Genomic DNA, 10,183 nt, shown 5'->3' with positions numbered 1-10,183 from the left:
ATAATCAGCATGCATAGGGCCGAAGTGATAGTAAGGTGGTTAGAGTGTTTGCCTTGCATGTGACCAAGGTGGGTTTGATCTTGGGCATCCATATATAGACTCCCAAGCACTGTCAGGAGTAATTACTGAGTGAAGAGCCTGGAGTAACCCCCCCAACATTGACTGGTGTGGTCCAAACCAAACAGAAACCAAATGAACAAACAAAAACCCCTCAAGCCCAAAAAATCAGCATGTATGAAAGCACATAATATCACAATGCAAGACATTATGTGTTTATTAAACAATGAACATAAAATGTGTGCTTGAAATGTACAAAAGCGAATTAAATACCACGAAATATATGTCACCATAGTAGAAACTGACCTCGACATTGAAAGCACCACGATGTTGCTGAAACAGAAGACATAATGAAAGGAACCTACCCCAGCACCACACCCTCCAGCAGTGTCTGCTTCCAGCAACTATTCCCCGGGGTCCGAATTTCTTCACCAACACTCCCCCAGTGGCAGGTACCTACTGCAGTTGAGACCCAGGTTTCTTTTGTCTTTGGCATGATCTGTTCTACGCTATGGCACTTGGGGAAATGAGAGTCTTGTGGGCACAGAGGCTGGGTCTTCTCACACTGTGTTATCTAAAGGATTGGGCAATTTGGAGCTATTTAGTTTCCAAGACAAAAACATAGCCAGAATTCTAAGTGTGTGAATTCATGGCTAATGGGCCCTTGGAGAAGATAGTCCTTGTCCTCAGGGTCACACAGCTCATATCTCACCCTCTGAGCCTGTAATCAGAAGGGAAGCCTTTTGGGTTGCTGTTCTCAGTGGCACCTTGAGTCCTGGTGTGGGGAAGAGATGCAGGTTGGGTCCACTGGGTTGAAATTCCTAGTGCCCCAGTCGGCCTCGGCTGACATCATTGTTCCCCTGGGTTAGTGGCTGCTTCATATACACACATGCCCCTCTTCTACTCTCACTAATAGCTTGCATCATGCCAGACCTGTGATTTCTGGTCTGAATACATCCTTGTAACTAGGAAGGGATCGAGAAGACCAACACTATCAAATTCTTGTTTTTGCAAATCTGGATCACTTGTATCACTTGTGGTCCTGTTGATCTTCGATTTGCTCGAGCGGGTGCCAGTAACATCTCCATTTGTCCCTGTCACAAGCTAGTGTAGCCCTATGATACCTGCTCATTCCAGGAACACGAAGAGCCTCAAATCGTTTATCCAGAGTTTTGACGAAGAATTCTTTTTTTTTTTTTGGATTTACAGATTTGTGTTTTATTATTATTATTATTATTAATTTATTATTATTATTATTTTTAAATTTATTCATTTTTAATTAGAGAATCACTGTGAGGGTACAGTTACAGATTTATACACTTTTGTGCTTATACTTCCCTCATACAAAGTTTGGGAACCCATCCCTTCACCAGTGCCCATTCTCCACCACCCGTAAACCCAGTGTCCCTCCCACCCTCCCCAATCCCATCTCCCCCCCACCCCACCCTGCCACTGTGGCAAGGCATTCCCTTCTGTTTTCTCTCTCTAATTAGCTGTTGTGGTTTGCAATAAAGGTGTTGAGTGGCCGCTGTGCTCAGTCTCTAGCCCTCATTCAGCCCGCAACTCCCTTCCCCCACATGGCCTTCGACTACAATGTAGTTGGTGATCGCTTCTCTGAGTTGACCTTTCCCCGGAACGTGAGGCCAGCCTCGAAGCCATGGAGTCAACCTCCTGGTACTTATTTCTACAGTTCTTGGGTGTTAGTCTCCCACTCTGTTATTCTATATACCATAGATGAGTGCAATCTTTCTATGTCTGTCTCTCTCTTTCTGACTCATTTCACTCAGCATGAAACTTTTCATGCCCATCCACTTGACTACAAAATTCGTGACCTCCTTTTTTCTAACAGCTGCATAGTATTCCATTGTATAGATGTACCAAAGTTTCCTCAACCAGTCATCTGTTCTGGGGCATTCGGGTTTTTTCCAGATTCTGGCTATTGTAAACAGTGCTGCGATGAACATACATGTGCAGATGTTGTTTCGATTGTACTTTTTTGCCTCTCTGGGATATATTCCCAGCAGTGGTATTGCTGGTTGACGAAGAATTCTGACCATCTAGTCAGTGGGCAGCCACGAGGTCTTCTGACGTCCCATGGAATCCAGTCAGTAACAGCTCTAGTCCAGCGGCGTCTCTGAATCGCATGACATGACAGGCCCATCTGATTTTTGATGCCTTGGGAAACCAGACAGCATCCCTGATTTTTGACCATCGACAGAGGTCAGAACTCCGGATTCTTTCTCTCACTTGAGTGAGTCATGATATTCCCAGCATAGCTCTTTCGATTCCTCTTTGGGATACCCTAACAGCATTCTCATCCTGTTTGTGTAGGGCCCAGGTCTCTGAGGCATATGTTAGTGCAGGAAGTATGGTGTAATCGAAAAGATGTGCCCAGAGTCGGAGGTTCTTCATTCTCTTAACCACCTCTTCAACGCTCTTGAATGCATTCCACGCTGATCTCTTCCTACTGTGCAGTTCTGGCACCAAGTCATTCCTCATGTTGATTTCTCGACCCAGGTACACATAGCTGCTGCATTCGGAGATGTTCATTCCATTGAAAGCAAATGGAGCTTCAGGGACCAGTTCGTTTTTCTTGAACATCATCCTGTTGCAATTCAGCTGCAATCCGAACTTTTCATACTCGAGGTCGAAGTCGGCCGGCATTTATGCCACTTGGCTAATGTTTGGTGTTATGAGAACAATGTCATCGTGAAGCGAAGGTGATGTAATTGCTGACAGTCTATCTTCACTCCCATTCCTTCCCATCCCAGTTGTCGCATGATGTTCTCAGGGGCGGCACTGAAGAGTTTTGGTGAAATGGTATCACCCTGCCGCAATCCTCTCTTTACATCAATGATCACTTCCTTGTAGAATGGTGAGATCCTGGTGGTGAATCCACAGAACAGCTCACAGAGGATTTTGATATACTGAGTTTGAGCTCCCTGTTTGGCCAGGGCTTCGATGACCGCCTCAGTCTCAACAGAATCGAAGGCCTTCTTTAAGTCCATGAACGTTAGACAGAGCGGCATCTTGAACTCTCGCGAAACTTCAATTAGTTTGGTAACTGTGTGGAATATGGTCTATCGTGCTGAATCCCCTTCGAAACCCGGCTTGCTCGCATCATTGTCCTTCGTCTAGTGTTCTGATTATTCTGCTCAGGATGACATGAGTGAACAATTTGTAGACGACACACAGAAGGCAGATTGGGCGATAGTTGCCAATGTCGTGGATGTCTCCCTTCTTGTACAACAGAACGATCCTACTGGTTTTCCACTGGGATGGAACCTTGCATTCAGACAGGTAGCATGTGAAGAGTCTGGCCAGTGTATTGATGAGTACTGACGGCAGAATCTTCAGGTGTTCGGGTCTGACCTTGTCCAGACCAGGTGCTGTTCTTGTCTTTACCAGGGAAATAGTGTGTCATATTTCAGAAGGGAGAACGTTGCGAACGACATATCCATCCTGCGGAATTTGGTATCTGGGCAGGTGGACATGGCTGTCAAAGAGATCCGAGTAGAAGTCGTCAATAATTTTCTCCATTGCCTTTATGGAGGATTTGATAGATCCACAGAAACATCTGAGGGCAGTCATCTTGGTCTTGTAGTTGGCAAAAGACAGGCGAGCGTTCTGAATACTTTTCCCAGCTTCTGCTGCACTGGCCAACACTGCCGCTCTTCTCTCTTTGAGTTTTTCCTTTATCGCATCTCTGCACAGCTTTGTGAGCTCGGACATTAGCTCGTGGTTTCCTGAGGCTCGTGCCAAACCACGTTGGCGAATGAGCTCGAGAGTTTCTGAAGACAGGTGTCTGTTTGTGGCTTTTTCACTCTCGGCATTCTTCGCGCAGACATGGAGGTGCTGAACCATTCGATCGTATTCCTCATGTTATCAAGGACGGCATCTTCCCACGTTGCTGCAATAGTGCCAAAGACCTCCCAGTTGGTGGTCATTCTGGGAGTTGTCTTCTTAGATTTAAATTTTGCAGGCTTTTCTCCCTGCTCTGTGAAGTAGAATTTTGTACGAAGGAGACGGTGGTCAGATCCCGTTTTGAATTTTGCGACAACAGCGACATTGGTCAGGCAAAACCTTTGATTGAATATGATGTGGTCAATTTCATTGTGAAACTGTCCACTGGGAGACTCCCATGTCCAGCGTTTAGTTTGGGCCTTCTGGAACTGTGAGTTACCATGGATGCTCTTGGTCGACATGATGAATTCAGACAGTCTCTCACCCTGATCATTCCATTCTAGGCCATGTGTCCCAATGTGGAGTTCTTCAGGCGACCTTCTCGGACCTATCTTGGCATTAAAATCACCAACAATGATCTTGTAGAAGGTGTGGTCTTCTTTATAGAACTTCTCCAGTTTCACGTAGAACCTCTCAATTTCTTCTTCATCATAGTTGGAAGTTGGTGCATAGACGATGAAGATAGAAACTGCAGGTAGTGAGCCACATCTATTCAAGCGTAATAGCCCAATTCAGGTTGTTAGGCATTTGAATGAATCGATGCTCATGGCCAAGTTTGGGTTGACAAAGACACCAACGCCACCAAGGCCTCTGTTGTTGCATGTTCCGAGGAACAATTCATCTCCAGTGTCGAAAATGGCGTGATGTGATTGATGGCTCCTCGTTTCAGTCAGACCGCACCATCAGGTCTTCAATGGATGCTTCTGATGCCAGTGTCCGTGCGTTCAAAGTACAGACAATCATTTTAGTCTTTCTTTGTTTTGGCAGTCTAGTTCGTCCCCAAGATTTTTTAGCTTCTCTTTGCTCATCTTTCTTAATGCTGCCATATTGGGGGCTCTTTCAGTGACAGGTGAATGAGGACAATTGTTGTTACTGTTGTTAGCATATTGAATACGCGACGGGTAGCTTGCTTTGCTCTGCCGTGCGGGCGAGATACTCTCAGTTGCTTGTTGGGCTCTCAGAGAGGGACGGAGGCTTTTAGGGTGGCCTCCAATCGACCTTAGTATTTAGTGATAGGTTATAAAAAGTTGCATAAGGCTCAGGAGAATGAACATCACCCGACGGAACAGAAATTTATATTTGTTCTGGGAAAAGAAAGAAAGATATTTGCAGTTTTAGATGGGATATTTATCTTTTTATCTATTTATTTTCGAAGACACTTGGTGGTGTTCAAGGCTACTCCTGGCTCTGCACTCAGGGTTCACTTTTGGAGGTCTCAGAGGACCATACTGGTTGCCAGGGATTCAACTTGGTTGCCAGTGAGTCCATACAGAAGATACATACCTTATCCACTCTACAGCCCGTCGGGCATCTGTTTGGAATAGTTTAATGTATTAGGCAAAAAGACAACCTATTGTGCATGTCTTTAGATGAAGCATGGCTTAAGGAGATGTGTGTGTGTGGATATGTGTGTGTGTGTGTAATAAACACGGACAGACTCTGGTGACTGAGCAATATGTCACAATGACTAGGATGAACCAGGAACTTTCCCTGTCCGTGTTAGATGTTTCTGGTCCATGTGGATGACTCAGGGCTGCAGAGTGCAGAGTGCACAGCAGTGCCCACCTGCATCTCCCACGTTTTTTGCTGGTCTGTGGTTGCTCCTCCAAGCTGCCCCTGATGTAGCATCCTCCACTCCCCTGACCTTCAGCTCCTAACGTTTCCTGTCAGATGTGTGTGTTTTGCTCCTTCAAGAAAGACCCAGATTCGCAGTCACTCCCCAGTCTTGAGTGTTCCAGAAGCATGAAGAGCTGAAGTGTGTTCATGTCTTCCTGGTGGGCATCCAGCTTAAGCAGTGGGGTCCAGTCTGTCTCCTCCTAGACTACACAGACGTAGTCTGTTCCTGACTCTGCCTGTCCAGGACTACATGTTCTGGCATCAAGTAAAACAAGGGTTCACTTCTGGCACCACAAAATTGAAGATTGAAAGGTGTCAGATTTCCCTAGATTGCTCACTGGTTTCAAAATAGTTAATGCCAGGTTTCTGTAAAGTTCCATCAAGTACATGTGTACTTAATCTTAATGGTTTTTTTTTTTTTTTTTTTTTTGCTTTTTGGGTCACACCCAGCGATGCTCAGGGGTTACTCCTGGCTTTGCACTCAGGAATTACTCCTGGCGGTGCTTGGGGGACCATATGGGATGCTGGGGATTGAACCCGGGTCGGCCGCGTGCAAGGCAAACGCCCTACCCGCTGTGCTATCGCTCCAGCCCCAATGGTTTATTTTTGATTAAATCCTTCAGATATAAGAAGCCTAAATAATATTTCAACAAATATACTTATATATGGGTATACACCAGTTTATACACAAAGGAATACATAGATGAGCACATGTCTGTATATTTTATGTTGCATTTCTGAGAACACCTGTAATATATGTGTATACATTTTTTTCTTTTTTTAAATCCCCAATGTGTTGTATTTTAAAAGTCTTTAAAAATTATCTTCCCCTTGTATTTTATAGAAACACCATGGTTTACAAAGTTTTTCATAATATTCGTTACCGGTACTCCATATTCCAACAGCATCCAACCACCATTCCACCTTGCTTCCACATTGTCTCCAATTTTCCTTGCTACCACTTAAGCCTGCTCTCATAGCAGGCCCTCATTAATTTATTTTATATAGCTTGTTATCAATAATTTGCTAACAGAAAGATAAAAATATTTTCTTAGAAGAAAGTTAGTGAAGATTGTTGTATTATATATGTTGTATTAAACAGATTGTTTAATGTCACCATGAAGACATTAAGACCTTGTACAAGAGATTACTAAGATGTTGTTACAGGTTAAGCCTTCTGTATTGATATTTTATTAATCAGGATTTGTAGCCTTCTATACTACATTCCCAGTTAATCTGATATGCTACTCTTGGTTTATCAGTGCTGTAGGGTTTGAGATGTTGCACATATGCTCCAGGAAATAAAAAAATTTAAGCAGTTGATAAAGCTAGAGTTGAAGTTTTCACTGGAGGGCAGCTTTGGGGCTGCTGGGGCTTCTGGAACTACAGGGAGATGAGGGGAGGTAGCCAATACCTGACTCCCTGAGAGCCTGTTGATTTCAGTCACAAAACCTGCATACCATAGCTTTTCAGCAGATTAATTTCTGGGTCAGGCTCGACCCAAGCAGTGAAGTCTGGCCTGGAACATGCTTACATTTGTGGAGTGTGGCAGTTTTTGTCTGTCAGTGCGGTAGGGGCAGGCACTGGTTGACCCGCCCCCTCCAAGGTGCCCAGAGTGACTCAGCCTTGTGCAGGGTTGGAAGAATCTCTGCAACTTGTTGGTCTCTTTTGAGATGTATTTATGGGTCTTTGGATCATGGGTTGTGAATGAGCTTATTTGGTGATGGAGATGGTTCACAAGCATGACTTCGAGGACTTCTTGAAATACAGAGGGATGGGACCAGATACCCCATCCTAGATTCCCTGAAAGCCTGGAGATATCAGCCACAAAATCTGCATACATGAGTTTTGAAAGTGGATTAATTTCTTGATGAGGCTTGAGCTAGCATTGGAGTCCAACTGGGAGCATAGTTGCTAGTGTGAATTCTATTTTTGGCTCCATTTTTTTATTCTTTTATATGGAGGATGTCTTAATTTCTTGAAGTTAGATAATTCAGACAGTTCAGGACTCTAAATACTCTGATATTCAGAGTTAGTGTTATTGTGAAGGAATATTTTAAGTTGTGAAAAAGTATAGTATTTCAATAAACACAGCTATCCAATAATTAGAAAAAGGTACCAATAGTTTATTGTGTCACATCTAACAATGCTCAATGTTTTCTCCTGGCTCTAACTCAGGTGTTGCTTCTAGAGGGGTTTGAGGATAATTTGGGAAAAGCCCAAATTTCATTAAGCTAAGGGCCCTACCCACTATACTATCACTCCAGGACACATATTTTCCCCTTAAGATTAAAGAAATTTTTTGTCAGATATGCTAAATCTCAGAATTCTCATATTCATCTATCCATGTCCACATCCTGATTCTACAGGGACCAACTGAGAAGGGGAGTAGAGGCAGAGCAATCAGTCCTCGCTGGCCGACTTCATCCTTGAAGGGCTCTTCGATGACTCCCTCACCTATGTCTTTCTTTTCTCCTAGACTATGATGTTCTACCTTTTTGCAGTGATTAGTAACACCCTCACCATTTTTCTCATCTGTGCTGACTCCCTGCTGCAAACACCCATGTACTTCCTGCTCAGCCGGCTATCTCTCATGGACCTGATGTTCCTCACCACCACCATCCCCAAGATGGCTGCCAACTACCTGTCGGGCAGGAAGTCCATCTCCTTCGTGGGCTGTGCTACCCAGCACTTCCTCTACTTGGCAGTGGGAGGGGCTGAGTGTGTGCTCCTGACTCTCATGTCCTATGACCGTTATGTTGCCATCTGTCACCCACTGCATTATGCTGTTATCATGAGCAGGAGGGTGGCTCTTTGATGGCTGTCACATCATGGCTGGGCGCATCCATGAACTCCTTCATTCACACCGTGATCTTGATGCCCTTCCCTTTCTGTGGGTCTCGAACAATCCACCACTTCTACTGCGAGTTACCTGCTATTGTGAAATTGATATGTGGAGACATCTCTGTTTATGAGACCACGGTGTACATATGCAGTGTTTTATTCATCCTCCTCCCCATACTCCTTGTTTCCACATCTTATGCCTTCATCCTCCACAGTATCATTCAGATGCTTTCGACCGGGAGCAAGAGAAATGCCTTTGCCACTTGTAGTTCTCACCTTATCGTGGTTTTTCTCATTTTTGGTTTCTCCATCTTCTCATATATGAGACCTAGGTCCTAGCGCACTCCACTGCAAGAGATGGTTGGTTCCGTGTTCTATAGTATCATCACCCCGACCCTGAATCCTCTGATTTATACTCTCCGCAATAAGGATATAGCTAAGGCACTGAGGAAAGTGCTGGGGAGAGATGCTGTAATAAAATGTCTAACGAATGTTGTCTGCTCCTCAATTAATTTGTGTAAATTTTCAAGAGTCCAGAACGCTGATGTTCTCAGCTGTTCAAAAATAATGTGCTATATAAAAATTCAGGTATTCTAATTTGATCTCTAGTGTCTAAGCACTGCAGACAACTGTGTTACTTATTTGTGCTTCTAGATGTTGAATAACCAACATTTGTTTCTAAATCATCTGAGGACTGGGAGACCTGAGATCTTGGTGATGGAGGATTTGTCATCCAGTGAGAAAAACTTCAGGTTTCAAGATGAACATCTCCTCCTGTGGGAGAAGGAACGAAGAGCCACCTTATTTAATACTGGCTTTGTATAAGAGTTAACCACCTCCTTATACGCCCCCTTCCTTGCAATATGATATTGTGGATGAGGCTAAAACATAGGAGTCTGGGGATTACACAAATTTTCATTATATGCAAAGTACAGTTCAGTAAGCTTCTATAGAACTAGGGAGGAATAAAAAAATCAAATAAAAATTACCTTAGAAGCCAGAGCAATAGTACAGAGGTCAGGGCAATTGTCTTACATGTGATTCACCCAGGTTCAATATCCTGTACCCCATATGGTCCTCAAAGGACCAGAGCAGTGACCCCTGAGTGTAGGACTTGGGAATACAATCACAGCCTGTTGCCAAAAAAAAGAAAGACAAGGTAACTTTAAAGAGGACATATATTGGCAGTGATAGTTTGAAAAACTAAACAGTCTTCATCATAAACCTTTCTCATTATTTTTCTCATTATTATTCTCATCAAAAACAGATGTCTGGTATGTCCCCAGAGAATATTTACATAGTATAAATAAATGTGTTGCTTAATAACAAAGCATGGAAAAGAAATGCAGAAGGCAGTTTTGAAAGGAAGTATGGATGATTGTGAGTTCACAAAGTAATTTATGGGGGCTGCTTCTGCTGCATGTGTGTGTTAGGTGGCCAGAGGTGCCTGCCAGCCTCCCCACCTCCCTGCCTCCTGAACAGAGAGACAGAGAAAGGGAGAAGGGGACCACAGCCTGCTGGTGATAATGGCCCCATTAATGCAGAGTTACTAGCATACTTATAGAACATCTGAAAGGGGGTTGAGGTAAGAACATAGGTGTGATTGATAATTTACATTGATAAACATTTGGCAGAGGAAATTATTTTGAGGAGATCAACTCAAGTGGGAGCTGAAACCATACCATAGTGGGCAGGGTGTTTG

At 43.9% G+C, this 10,183-nt stretch overlaps 1 pseudogene; it reads left to right on the top strand.

Moving 5' to 3' along the window:
* The first annotated feature begins 407 nt into the window (after positions 1–407).
* On the top strand, positions 408–9,306 carry LOC129404395 (olfactory receptor 2AE1-like; annotated as a pseudogene).
* The last annotated feature ends 877 nt before the right edge of the window (positions 9,307–10,183 follow it).

This window comes from Sorex araneus, chromosome 4 (assembly GCF_027595985.1).
Source record: "Sorex araneus isolate mSorAra2 chromosome 4, mSorAra2.pri, whole genome shotgun sequence".
NCBI classification, from domain to species: domain Eukaryota; kingdom Metazoa; phylum Chordata; class Mammalia; order Eulipotyphla; family Soricidae; genus Sorex; species Sorex araneus.
This window is presented reverse-complemented; position numbering and strand designations above follow the sequence as displayed.